Source organism: Hermetia illucens, chromosome 1 (assembly GCF_905115235.1).
Source record: "Hermetia illucens chromosome 1, iHerIll2.2.curated.20191125, whole genome shotgun sequence".
Taxonomy (NCBI): Eukaryota; Metazoa; Arthropoda; class Insecta; order Diptera; family Stratiomyidae; genus Hermetia; species Hermetia illucens.
Genome location: NC_051849.1, coordinates 180,796,272 through 180,811,261, shown reverse-complemented (window position 1 = coordinate 180,811,261; position 14,990 = coordinate 180,796,272). Strand labels below are relative to the sequence as shown.

The 14,990-nt window shown below is 43.9% G+C and overlaps 1 protein-coding gene across 9 annotated transcripts in view; it reads right to left on the bottom strand.

The window, feature by feature from the left end:
* Positions 1-14,990, bottom strand: part of LOC119661449 (probable G-protein coupled receptor 158) — a 207,119-nt gene that overhangs the window by 174,339 nt on the left and 17,790 nt on the right. For 8 of the 9 annotated variants that reach the window (XM_038070796.1, XM_038070795.1, XM_038070794.1 and 5 more), the window contains exon 2: positions 13,786-14,026. The gene's annotated coding sequence lies outside the window, so the exon portion shown is untranslated. The remainder of the gene's footprint in view (positions 1-13,785; positions 14,027-14,990) is intronic. The other variant, XM_038070798.1, reaches the window with a different exon arrangement.

The following is a 14,990-nucleotide window of genomic DNA, read 5'->3' as shown; positions in this document are numbered from 1 at the left end:
ATAGACGGAAAACTCAATTTTAAGCAGCACATAGAGCATACTTGTAAAAAAGCATCCACCACGAGTATGGCTCTCGCAAGGATGATGCCGAACGTAGGAGGACCGCGGCATACTTGCAGGCTGCTCATAGCCAAGGTGGTGAGTTCTATCATGCTGTATGCAGTCCCAGTTTGGGGAAACGCGCTGCAGGTTTTAGGAAATGCATATAAACTGAGTAGGGTTTACAGAAGAACAGCCTTAAGGGTGTGTTCTGCCTTCAGGACCGTCTCAGACGATGCAGCGTTCATCATCTCGGGAATGATGCCAATTGACATCCTGGCAACCGAAATGATGAACATTTATAACACCAGGTCCATCTCTCCCTTATCGCAGGTGAAAAAAGCCGAAAGAGAGAGATCCATAAGCAGGTGGCAACAGCGATGGAACCAGTCAGAAAAAGGTCGTTGGACTTACAGGTTGATCCCTTCCATCAGGGAGTGGCTGGAGAGAAAGCATGGGGAGATCAATTATAATCTCACCCAGTTTCTCACCGGCCATGGAGGATACCGTCAATACCTGTACAGGTTTAAATTGGACACCTCGCCTAATTGTCCAAACTGCGACGGGGTCCCGGAAGACCCAGCGCACGTATTCTTCCAATGTCCTAGGTTCGTGGAAGAAAGGAGGAACCTAGAGGAAACTCTAGGTGAAGTGCTATCACCGGAAAATTTTGTCCGGAGAATGGTAGCTTGCCAGGAAGACTGGGATGCGATCAATTTCATGATCGCAGTGATCCAGGAGAAACTGCGAAAAGCAGAAGAAGTGAGGAAGGCGCGGTTACGGACCCCGCGGGAAGACGGAAGGAGACCTAGCTAAAGTAAGCTAACTCCGCCCCGTGATGTAATACCTAAAGGTGGTTCCACGGGGTAGGGGGGGAGCCGGGGGTGGTTTTAGTGGGTAAAAATCCCACACGCTGGTGTGTCCAGACCAGTGTCTTTTGAAGATTTCCACCTCCTCAAAAAAAAAAAAAAGACAGACAGACAGACAGACGGACAGACGGACAGACAGACATCGAATCGATTCTAATAAGGTTTTGTTTCACACAAAACCTTAAAAAGACAGACAGACAATGAACCAATTTTAATAAGGTATTGTGCAAAACAAAAGGGAAATACCACTTAGTGCATCAAACACAGAAGTACCCGGAGTACCATCTATAAGATATTCTTCGTATACGTCCAGAACATTATCGACCTATATTAAACAGATGTCACTCCAAGTCAATAACGGATCAAAGTTTTTTTATGAGAAATATTGCAATCGTTTGGTTGTGGGTAGAATCTGGTCTCAATAGACTGCAGTGGGCGGGTAATTTAATCCATTTGTATGAAGATCCAGCCCGGAAAGCCTGCAGGGCAATATTAGCATAGATAGGAAAAAAAGACGCGGCAGATTCTGCCTCAGATGCAGAGAAGCAGGCCTAGACCGGATGATGGTGAAATGAATAGCGGCGTAGTTCTTCATTTTGGAAAGATGTTCTTTTAAAAAGGCCTGGCCAAGTGTAATAAGCAGGAATCATCGGGAGCTTTCCACTTTGGAACCTTGCCCTGTTAGTTGGTGCTTAAGAATACACTGAAAATCTTCCATGGTTGTCGCTCGCAAGAGGCGACTAAAACGGATAGAAATTTGAGGGCTAGCAACTTGCAAATTTTGAAACTTAACTGCTACGGAAACGTAAACAAAACCGCGGATTGGTAAGCGCAAACCAGGTACTTCCAACAAACATTTCGTGCGCAGTTTGTTATCATTGGTATCCGTATGTAAGCTATAGGAGCCGGCGTATCGCCTGAATACGGGCTCCGTTGCTACTTGACTGTTGAAATCTCCAAGTATGATTTTGATATCATACATGGGACAGGCCTCGAGGGTCCGCTCAACTGCCTCGTAGAAGGTATCCTTCTGTGACTCTGCAGTTTCCTCTGCATGAGCGTGAACGAGAGAGAGAGAGAGCAACAGCCTTTCGCTTATATTTTCAAAGCCGATAACAGAAGGTTTCATTTTTTGGCTGATTAAGAAACCTACTTCGAGCACATGGTTTACTGGATGGCCACTATAATATATTGTGTAATGGGTCCCCTCCAGGAAACTGATCCCTGCCCAGCGCATTCTTGCAACGCTGTTACATCAGCCTTATATTGGGACATGGCATTGTCTAGCTGCTCAGCAGTATTCTGTCTATACAGGAAGCGCACGTCCCATGAGAAAATCCGCAAATTGTTATTCCGTTTTCGTTGCCGGGTTCGTCGTTTTGAAATCCAGTCTATCCGAGACTCCTTCTGTTTTCCATGTAGGGTTGTTAACCCTACCCAACCCCCAACCTGGAGAATCAGTTGGTACAATTTGTACCTTTTTTAGGCATATGAGGCTCACTTTAATCCTACTCCGTCTGCAGTTTTTCATTAAGAAACAACGCCCAGCGATCACCACCATGGAAGGGTTTGATAGTAGAGCTGTTGGTGCTGGTTCAGCAGGCGTTTGCCAGGTTTTATGCTCCATCGTCGGTACCAATCCACTTTTCGCCCTGGGACCTATACTACCCTTTGACCGCTGTTGTTCGGAAACACGGTCTTGGCGACCGTAACGGTATTGGTGGGGTGCTCATGGATTTTTGCAACTTTCACCGCCTTGTCATTGGTGGCACATTGTTTGAGTACAGAGTCTCCCATAAGGCCAGTTGGGTTTCAATTGATCGATGCCGAACGAGTAATCAGAGATAAGAAATACGCTGACATCGGTCTCGAAAAGGATTACCATCTGATGGTCGCTTACGATCGCTTGCGTGTTGCGTCCGCCACTTCTTGCATGGTAGGGAAGCGGCCACCCCCCAAGATCAACGTCGAACACTTGTATGACCAGTTGTCGGACGGCAGTGGGCGAGCTATCTTACTGATCCAGCGGCAGATATACTGAGTAACCCGCCTGAGAATATTGATGAGCATTGGGCTGCTTGTGTCCCGATAGCGCTGTGGTTAGAGCGCAAGGCTGTCGTACGAAAGATCGCGGTTCAAATCTCACTGGTAGCAGTGGGATTTGTATCGTGATTTGACGTCGGATACCAGTCGACTCAGCTGTGAATGAGTACCTGAGTCAAATCAGGGTAATAATCTCGGGCGACCGCAATGCTGACCACATTGCCTCCTACAGTGTACTGTAGTGTACCATTACGATCTTCAATGAAGTGCTCTAACACACTTCAAGGCCCTGGTCCAATTAGATTGTTGCCTCAACGATTATTATTATTATTATTGGGCTGGTATCGAAACTGCTCATATCTTGGGTGGTGAACAGGACGTCGGCCACGTCCCGAAAGGCGTCGTAAGATCTTGCCCACTGTTGAATCGTGGAAACGGATCGATGAACGGAAAGGGTTGAAGACTCTTCTGATCGCTGCGAGTGATGGCGGGCGTGACGGGCCCGAGCACCAATTGCGAGCGAAATCCCGAGAAATTCAGCGCAATACGTAGTACGCCGTGACAAGAGAGAATTTGCTATTGCGCTGTTCAAGGAAGCGGAAAATGCCGTAGATCGTAATGATTTGAGAGATGTATACCACATTATGGATGAACTTGCATGTGGTCACAAATTTTTCGATGGTCCTGTGACGTCAACGGTCGACTTCTCATCCACGATGATGAACAACCGAACAGGTGGAAAGGACACTTCATCATAGTTCTTAACAGGATCACATCCGGTGAGGTTCCTTCTCTTGTGGATGAAATAGCTAGTCACCGTGACATGTGGGTACTTGGAGGACTGTAGAAATATTTTCGACCATCAATGCACTCAAATGAAGTAAAGCCGTGATTGACGTTCTCCCCGGAGAGTGCACGGAATTTTTCTTCACTGCACTTGCATCGATTTCGGGAAAGCTTTCTTTAGTATGAACAGAGAGCGTATATGCCGTGCTCTACACAGGAGGGGCATTCCGGAGAAGCTAATACCTATTATTAGAGCGACATATGATGACTCGAAATATCACGTGCTGCACCGAGGTAAAATTTCGGAAGATTTTGGGGTATAAAGGGTAGTCCGCCAGGGTTGCATCCTGTCACCGATATTATTCCTTCTTCTTCTTCTTATCGGTGGCGTTCTTCATGCTGCCTTGTCTGAAGGACGTAGAGGCGTTCAGTGGACAATGGCATCTTTCCTCAAACACCTCGACTACGCTGATGACATCTGTCTGCTCTCTTACCGGGGCAAGAGGGGAAAGTAGAGTTAGACTGAAGACAAAGGCCAACAAAACCAAAGTTCTCAGTCTGACGGGTCATCGCACGTTCCCTAACTGCAGTAATAGGTGGGAAGCGTGGTTTGTGCCGATAGTGGCACCTTACTGTGATCTGAAGGCGGAAGTGGCAGCGGATAGGTAACATTTTAAGCAGGGGCGACAATTGCACTGTAAGCTACGCCATGCAGTGGAATCCACTCTCGCAAGGTGGCGGATGAGCGGGTCGCCCCAAAGACAGTTGGCGCAGAACAGTAAAGGAGAAGTGCAAGTGTCTCGGGACATCGTGGGGGGTGCTGAAGGGCATTTCAGGTAACCGCAAACGATGGCACATAGGCGTGGTTGCCACGCTAAATCCCATCAAGGGCGAATGGCAACCATATGTATATTTTACTTTTGAATGGAATTTTGAAGGGAGGGTTAAGGGCTTAACATCAAACTCTAATTTAAGCTGATACTTTTTCTTGATTAATCTTAGAAGTAAATTTCGGGTACCATCCAAGAAGTAGAGAAATGAATGGCATGACGTTGGTTATGCCTTTTAATGTCTGCCCTAATGGAGTAAAAATAGTAAGTTGTAATTCCAGACATTTCTCTGAACGCCTCCTTAATTGGCAAGCCTTAGTATCACTCAATTTCTTCCAAATGGTTCAAAATGTATTGAATACTCAGTGCAGTGCAGTCAAGCTTAAACAGCGGTTTCGAGAGAGAAATTAGCTCTCTAATTTTTAAGTTTTTTACTTCAAAGCAAAGGATGCAACAGTTTTTTTCCTTGAGATACATCATGTGGATGGCTGGATTATTCAAAGAGTCTCACAAAGATGCAGTCATATTGCTGCAGCACAGGGACGGAGGTAACCTTCAAGTAACAATCAAATAGTCGCAATTTCTCCAGTCACCCAAAATACTGAGGGCGAATTAAAAATTATTGTATTTTCTTTCCAATATCTCCGTTCCACAAAAGATTTCCTTGTCCATGTTGTTCAATGGTTATTCGCAATTCCTTATCATGAATCTGAAATTTCTTTAAGAAATGGGTTAGCATCCGATGCGGGTTGGAACATTCTTGGGTCTTTTTCTCAATAATGTGTGAGTTTATGAGTCCATACTCGTTCTTCTTGATAAGATAAGACGATCGACGGAATAATAATTCCAGTTAGGCCTAACCCAAAAACATCAGTCCAAATTCATTGCATTTTCATTTACTATTCACTGTGGAGAGAAGTGTCTCCGCTCCCATGTTCAGTAGCCGATCCCTCGTCCTTTCCCAAGTGTTAACATGGAGCGAAAAAAGCAATGTGTATGTCATTTGAACTGCGGGTCGAGAGCAACACCTACGAATTCCTCCAACCAGATAGCCAGGCGGACGAAGGAGCAAGTAAATAAAACAGTGAAGCGAAAATACTTTCGTTCGTGATTGCGTTTTGTGGAACCGGCTTAATGGATCATAATTTCTCTTTTTATTATCACAATAAAGCGATAGAATCAAAAAAATATCCTAGGCCTCCGAATGTGCCTGTGAATATTTGGGCAGGAGAGGACAAGCCAGAATACCTTCTTGTGAGTTTTCCCGGGAATGGAGTGAAACGAGAAAATATAATAAATAAATAAAAGGGAAAGTATTAGTTGCAGTAGCTGCCCAGGGCACTGTGTTGAAATTAATTCCTATAACAGTCAACAGGAGTAGCAGCGAACAAATTTGCTTTCGTTGATTTGTAGCCTCGATAGCCAACGTCAACATGTTTGTATCCCATAACAAAAGCGTATTTGTTGATGGATACTAGCCAGGATGTGGTGATTGGATAGTTTGTGTTTTACGTGAGAATGAGCGCAGTGTTAACGCCAACCAGTTTTAGAATGGAATTTCCCTGTTAGGACTTTTACTGCCGCTGTACTTCGTTACCTTGTTTTCCAGGGTAGGTGCTGACCATAATAAATTTTGGATGCTGACCATATTCTGCTCCTACATTCGCCCAGGCAAGTTGATGTGTCTATGGCAAATGTATGACCGGATATGGATCTGAATGTGTACTGCCTCCGAGTTTTTGATATGCATCCGGTGGTGGTAATTATTTGGTGGTTATTCATGAGGCGATGGTGTGGATATTAAGAGCTGGAGGTCAAGAATTGAGTCTCCTAGAAGCATCTATATTTCATTGAGAATTCGTCGAAAACAAAGACGTGTGGTTTTAAGCAGAAACAAAGAACAAAGAATTAATTAACCCAGTCAGATTGAACCCTCGTTGATAGTTCAAAAAAAGTGGAGATAAAGCACGATTATTCAGAGGATGAACAGTTGACAGGCCACCGAATTATAGAAGTAACTAAGAGCTGTGGCACGATTAGAAACAGATTTCATCGTTGGTAACACATAGTTAACTCAAGATTTTGAAAAAGGTATGTTAATAGCACCTGCGTAATCATCGGAAATGACGAAGTCAAAATACACTAAACGCCCTCAATAAACTGCATTTCAAGATCAAACTCACTCTGGAGATGGAAAGAGAAATACCATTCTTAGATTGGCTATTGGGAAGAAAAAAAAAAAAATTACACTTGGAGATTTACAGGAAACCGACGAATATCAAAAGAGTCCTCCCCAGCACTTCGAACCTCAATCACATAATCAACCCGATGTTAACCTTTCCTACATCCAGATTTTTGTCTTGCCAAGCCAAATTATCGGGATCGAGGATGGTCAAAAGAACAACCAGTGTGGCCGTGTGGCGACATTGACCGTGTCGACTCGTGCTTCCACGCCTCTGTGATGATCAGGCTTGGAAATGTGGGGGTCCTTTGAGTACCTGGTTCTCCCACGTATCATTATACAAAAACTCACAGGCCCTTACCGATGCGTGGACCCGCACCGGATCTTGAAAGATAAACCAACAGGGGGATTCGTACGACCCTACCGAATGACTAAAATACCAGTTAAAACTGAAAGGTAGAGCTCCGGACCCACGTGCCGCGATCAAAACGGAGTTGATCTAAGACGGGTCCAATTCTCAATCAATGTTCCTCGAGTCTGGGACGTATTGTGACGCGTGACCTTAAAGGTTCCCACCCTGCCTCGGCAATATCAGGCCATTCTATTGGAGGATGCCTCTTTCTGAAGAGAGTTTTGCGGGGTTATGGAGAATGAACGGAAAACGGAATCTTCAAATTAAGAAAAATCTAGTTGCAATGCATTTCTTTATAATTAATTCCTAAATTGTAAGGCAATAGTATGCAGAACCCAAAACATAATAATAATTCCCAAAAGAATGTTGAATGATTCAAGGCAAATAAAGATATAAGAAAAAAATAAAGATAGTACCAGCAAGCAGTCAACCGATAGTATAGGTTCCAGTGCGAAACGTCGATTGGTACCCACGAAGGAGCATAAAGTACCAACAGCTCTACTACCAAACCCTATCTCCACCTCCACATGGTGATCGCTGGGAGTTCATTCTTAATGAATAAGTGCAGACGGAGAAGGATGAAGGCGAGCCTCCCGCGCCCAAAAACTAAACTAATCCCTCAGGTTGCGGGTTGAGTAAGACTGACAATCCTACACCGAAAACCGAAGTTACGAAGCCACGGAAGGAGGCTCGGACTGGATGGATTTCAAAAGGACGAATCCGGCAACGAAAATGGAATAACGATTTGCGTATTTTCTCATGGAAAGTGCGCTCCCTGTACACACCGAATGCTGCTCAGCAGCTAACCGACATCCAGCGTTGCAAGAGATGCGTTGAACAGAGACCGGTTTCCTAGAGAAGTGCCACTAGACCATATACTATAGCGGCTATCCAGTAAACCATGTGCTCAGAGTAGGTTTCTTAGTCAGCTTTGCGCAGCAGCACTCTGCGCTTGCGAGGCAAATTTAGAAATATAAGCCTCATATACGTTCGCGTCCCTACAGAGGAGACTGCAGAGTCGGAGAAGGATACCTTCTACGAGGCAGTTGAGCGGATCCTCGAGGCCTGTCCCAAGTATAATATCAAAATCATACTTGGAGATTTCAACAACCAAGCTGGGACGGAGCCTGTATTCAGGCGATACGTCGGCTCCCATAACTTACATACGGATACTAATGATAAAGGACTGCGGATTATTCAATTAGCAGTATTGTACGAAATGATTGTTGGAAGTACCTGCTTCCCGCGGAAAACGGTTCACAAACATACCTGGATCTCTCCATATGGGACCACTTTCAACCAAATTAACCACGTGTTGATCGAACGTCGCCACCTCTCAGCCTTGATGAATGCCAGAATATATAGGGGTCAATATAAACTCGGATCACTATCTCGTTGGAATAGTGCTCCGAGCTCGAATAACAAGACCGCCCAGAATCTCCTCTGACAATCAGGTGAGAGTGAAACCATCCACAACACAACCCTCCGTAACACCTATAGGGGGGAAATAGATGCCACAATAACCGCAGTCAGATTGCAGATTCTGGAGATGAAGCATCAACAAATGATCTTCACAATCACCTGAAGGGCGTTATCATAAATACGGTCACAAACATATTCGACCCCAGCCGCAAGGAAATTCGGAACGGCTGGTTCGACGATGAATGTAACCTATCAATGGAATGGAAGAATGCCGTATACCGAGTAATGTTGCATTCTCAAACAACGCGGGCACGCGCAGAGACTTATCACGAACTTCGTCGAGGGGAGGAACCACTTCATAGAGGGGAAAGGAAGCCTGGGTGAACTAACAGATCTGTGAACTCGAAAAATACAGGGAGCAACCGCACCAGGAGCGGAAGTTTTCCCAGCAAGTCAGGAGGATGAAGCCTTATACACGTCGATGTTCACTCTGCCGAGACAAAGAGGGAAATCTGATTTCCGACAGAATGGACATATTGGAGCGATGGGCTGAGTATTTTGATGAACTGCTCAACAATCAAAACTTCGGCGAGTTGGAGGTCCCACCAACTGAAGACGACGGACAAATGCTGCACCACCAAGTATAGAAGAAACAGTCCGTACAATTCATCGGCTCAAAAACCATAAGTGGCCAGGGGCCGAAGGAATCACAGTCGAATTGGTTAAATATGGAAGCGACCAATTACACCAGGTGGTTCATCACCTGATGCTCAAAGTATGGGACTGCGAATCAATGCCTGACGACTGGCAACGGGGTATTATCTGTCTCATACATAAAAAGGGGGATATCACGCAGTGTCGCAATTATAAAAGTATTACGTTGCTGAGTACCATATATAAAATATTCTCCGCTATCTTGCTAGGCCGGATAGCCCCATACAATCAGAATATCATTGGCCCATACCAAAGAGGCTTCACACCAGGCAAATCAACAACAGATCAGATTTTCTCTGTGCGGCAAGTGACGGAAAAACTGTTGGAATATGGACACCAGTTGCACCATCTTTTCATCGACTTTAAAGCCGCCTATGATAGCATAGCTAGGGTAAAACTGCACTCGGCCATGAGAGAATTCGGTATCCCGACGAAATTGATAAGACTCACTAGACTGATCCTGACCAATGTGCCCTCGCACAGATAAAAGCAACAGCATCACTCTCGACGGTCGAAGACAGGGGGATGCCCTATCGTGCATCCTCTTTCACCTGGCCTTGGATGAAGTGATCCGTGATGCTGATGTAAATGCGAGAGGTCGACCTAGCTACTGGCCTATGCTGAGGATATCGCCATCATGGGAAGAACGGCCCGAGATGTACAGTCTACCTTCATCCAGATCGAACAGGCGGTCTGAGATCTCGGGCTGCACACAAATGAAGGCAAGACGAAGTATATGGTAGTAACGTCTTCAACGTCTTCAAATGGAGGCAAATTTTTATAGAGCCTCCATGCGAATAAAAGGGAGTCATGTGGTATGATTAAAATTTTTGAGTATCATATTCCGAAAAATACGACGGCGATGTCGAGAATCTTACTTGAAAGTTTTGAAACAGATTCTGCAGGTAACAAAGAATATTGTTGCAGCAGAAGAACTAAAATTATTACTTAAATGTTTGCTGTTATGTATGATTGAAGAGCTCTATTAGCTCTGAAAATTGGAAAAAATCAATGGTGTAATAGATTTTCATGCCGTAACCAGTACCAACAGATATACACGGGTATCAATTTCTAAATCTAATATAACTTCACTTCGGCATGACTAGATCGATTTCAACAATTAATGATCCAGCATTGTCTGCTTAGCGCTAGCGTCAGCGCCAAAAGCCAAAGAACCAACAGCATCAAATCGCACTAGTCAAACGAAAACAATAAAGAAAATTTCTCCAATCTAGTGTCGAAAATCACAACCGATAACAGCAACGATGGTGAAATCCGCGCACGGTTGTTGGCAGCCAACAGAGCCTCTTGGCCGCGTTCGAGAGAAAAATCCTTGGCCCCTACATGAGGATGGACGATTCCGTAGCCTACATAACGACGAAGTCTATGAGCGATTGTGGATAAACTCCGGCTCAATAGGTTACGGTGGGTGGGTCACTTAATCCGTATGGATGAGGATGATCCAACCCGAACAGTCTATAAGGGCAATATCTATGGTGGAAAAAGAAGACGAGGCAGACCCTGCCTGAGATGGAACGATGGCCTACGCCAGGACGCCATGCAGCGTTTAAGGTGGTGCACCTCGGCACAAAACCGAGATGTCTGGAGTTCCTTATTAAGGCAAGTATAGACCGGATAGCATTCGTCGCGCCGTTGTTGATGAAGTATGCTGGCACTGTGATGACCACCTTAGAAGTCCGTTGCGAATAGTAGATATGTTTAGCTCTGATATTCGGATGGAATTTGGATTAGGTAAGGGTCAAATCCAAGCCAACCAAAAGTCATCACATCCAAGCTATAACCGGGACAGACTTCTAGGAGCACCTAGGAATTCTGCAAAAGGACGCTCTGCTGTTCGAATCCCTGCGACGTGTGAAACTGGTGCTGAAATCGCATCCTTCGGAGAAGAATGAAATAAGCGCACTGAACATATTCGCTATTCTTTCCCTGGCTTCGCTATTGCCCTGCGCTCAGCAGCGGATATGGACTAGTATGTTCAAATTCCTACGGCACAACATCACTGCCCAGTCAATTTGCTACGCACTTGACTTTACAGCAAAGGGTTGACGCGTCCCATGCCTGCGACTGTTTGCAAGGCAGATTGTAGGCTGACTTCACTTAATTTGAAGGATCGATCTTTCAATTCTCTGAATGCGGCCAAATTAAACCAAAAGCCGATCGATGAATGGATGTCGAAGGCAATGTACGGTAGATACGTGAATTGATCTGCATCTTTCGAAAAAATGGCTCTTTGTTGAAACGGAGAAATTTATGTAGGCAATTCCAAATGTACAGAATGTGTAATTCGGCGTTAGAGAAGTTGGAATATCTGATTTCTGGCTGCACTGTTGTAGCACCGGTGCAATACACGGGCACTATTCACTATCACTATAGTTAAGGTTGTCCATCAAAACCTGCATACAACAATGGGGTGATTACGGGAACATGTCCGGTTTAGAGGTATAAGCCACAGGCAGTACTTGATAGTTGAATATCCCTCACGGCTTCCCTTGATGTCCTCCGACTCTCAAAACATCTGGTTTATATCATGCAGAAGCACATCATTTTGCATACGTGCTCAATGTTGCGGAGAATTTTCGATGGATTCTCTCACTAACCTACCATGGGCCACCACCACAGGAGCCGCTTTATATTTATTTTTAAGTAAGTGCTAATATAAAGTAAAATTCGGCACCGGTCCAGATTGTAATAACTCGAGAAATAATGAAATTATATTATAACTAATGAATATACCTTATTTGGTCAATGCTATCAGCCAATGGAGAACCGCGTTATGAAATTGCCGCATGCAATAACGCAACCTGAAGTGGTGTTACTTCTTTGTGATCGTCGTCCATCCTGTCGCTCTCTATGGTTCTGAATGTTGGCCGACTATAAAAGACAATGAACGGCGTCTTGTGGTAATGTGCGTGACACGATGAGGATATCCGCGATCGATATGGGGATGCACCGATCGTGGAAAAACTGCGCGAGAGGCGTCTTCGATGGTATGGTCACGTAATTCGCGCTAACGAGAATTCACTTGCCAAGATTGGTCTAAACATCGAAGTCGATGGTAAGAGACCAAAAAGCCGACCGAGTGGTGGCTTGATATGCCAGATAGGGATTTGGAAGCCTTGCGATTGCATCCAGATCAGCATTTGATAGAACGAAACGAAAAAACCGATCACGACGGGCCGACCTGGCTTGTGAACGGGGCAAAGGCTGAAGAAAAAGAAGATGGTTTCCTTCGCAGTAAGTATGATCTTCCTGCACATTTGTTACAGATATCAGGGCCCTAAATAGAAAAACTTGGGTTCGGGTTGGAAATTTTGCGGACACCCAATTATATCTTTTTTAAGGTTTTGTGTAAACACAAAACCTTATTAAAATCGGTTTACCGTCTGTCTGTCTGTCTGTCCGTCTGTCTGTCTGTCTGTCTGTCTGTCTGTCTGTCTGTCTGTCCGTCTGTCTGTCTGTCTGTCTGTCTGTCTGTCTGTCTGTCTGTCCGTCACACGCATTTTTCTCGGAAACGGTTACAGCGATTGACACCAAATTTGGTAAAAAGGTGGGAACTGTGAACGCTCACGCATACAGTGAGTTACATCCTCTTACGTCGAATTTAAGGGGGGTCCCCATACATGCAAAAGGGGGGTGTAATTTTTTTTTTCATCAAATATAGCCATGTGGGGTATCAAACTAAAGGTTTCGGTTAGTACTTTTCCAGGCCGGTCTTAGTTTTGACATTTGTTGAAAAGGTGGGGAGTGCGGGGGGTTGAAAGTAACCATTCCTTTACGGGGGCCATTCTCAGAAACTACCCAACCGAAAAATCTGAAAAAAATCAGTGGGCTGCCACTATATGGTGCCTGGGCTCCGAAATACCTTCCACACTGATATCTGCACAAATAAAGTTAATAATAGTATATTACTATAATTTTTAGTAATCGCTGCAAAACCCCCCTTAAGTTCATGCTAGGACCACGAAATTTCGCAACAATATAGGGCGTAACATAGAGCATGATGTTACCAAGTTTGGTGGAAATCGCACTATTGCTAACAAAGTTATAATACGTCAAAGTTGTCGCTTCTTTGCAAATTCAAGGCTATAAATGTCAATATCATCCGAAAGTGGATATTCTCACATAATATTGTATATGCATATATTACGTGCTACGTACTAAGAAATGCACAAAACCTTTCATACCTGAAGCGTCCAGCTTCCGGTTTCCCGACTTGTTTTTCATTGAAATTACTATTACGGATTCCCATAATCCCCCTCCCTTCTTCATTAGGCCTCGCAAATAGGTAGCATATAATTAGACTAATATATTAATTATCTGATATCTTTTTAGTAATTAGACATAAATTGTGTTCTATTTCGATTTCCAAAAAAAAAACGGTTATCGTACTAACGAACTAATAATGCTACCCTCCTTTGGAGATTCGTTATAACGAAGGGTTAGTGTGTCTGAATCTATAATACTTACCACTTTTTAAGCAACTGGACATTATCTTCGGCATATTGTATCCAAATCAGTCATTCGTTTTCTTTATTCAATACATTCCAAAGTCCACTGTCTTCGCACTTTTCACAGCTAAGTTCTTTGTAAATTTTCTACTAACACTTCTGAGACTACAGGAATAACAATATAAGTTCTCTTAACTAAAACAAAAATGTTAGTTGTATCTATATAATCACGATAGCACCGCCTTCAGATACAAGTAGCTCTGAAATGGATGAGTTTTTTTATATTACAAACTTTCGGCAATCGATTTTAAGAAGTCGTAGTAATGGAAGTTGTTTTCTTAAAGTAGAAGGTCAATAACGTAATATATCCCTAGTTGGAGAAGTTTGACGCTGTTTGGAGTGGGAGAAATTTCAGTCTGTCTGGAACTTTTCAAGCTGCAATTAAGAAAGTGTAGAGCAATATTTGCTTCTAATAATCGATTGGACTAACTTCCACGAACCAGCAGACATAGTTAAAGCAGATGATGTATTGGGGTTTTCAAAAGAAGGACATGCATTACATGAGCCCCGAGGTGTGGACTATGATGCATGTTGAAATCAGTGTCAGATCTTCCTTGGGAATAGATTGAGGAGTTTGCTCTATCGTATTTTCAGATATGGACTCTCTTTTCCCTCCAATTATTGATTGGTTATCGCTCATATCCTGTCACCGTTTGCGGTGACACAAAATTCCTAACAACTCTGAAGCAATTCCTTTCATTTCAAATTGATCCCCCATTCTCTGCGGAAGCCACGCTTCTGTTGTGGAAGTTCAAAGTTACTCCTTTTGTTGTGGGTTGAATTAGCTCCAACTCTCAGAACAATAATGTTCAATAATAAAATTAAGTTCGAGTTTACCACATTTTACAGCGAATAATGATGTCTTGAATGTCAAGTTTCTAATATCTTAACCAACTCCATTTTGCAATCCGCAAACCAACCACAGAAATTAATCTCGACTGTGATGACTAATTTTAAACATGAATTTCATTTTGCCAGAACGTTGGGAGGAAATCTTGCCCAAGTTCCTTTCGGAAGCCTATTCAAAACCATTCCGAGCTCCCTTAAGGTCTAATGGAGCTGATACCGGCAAACTAGGTCATTCGTGGATATCTTTTCGAATTATGACGAGAAAATATCCAACGAATTTCTAGGCAGCATCTAATCTCCACACAAGAAACGAGG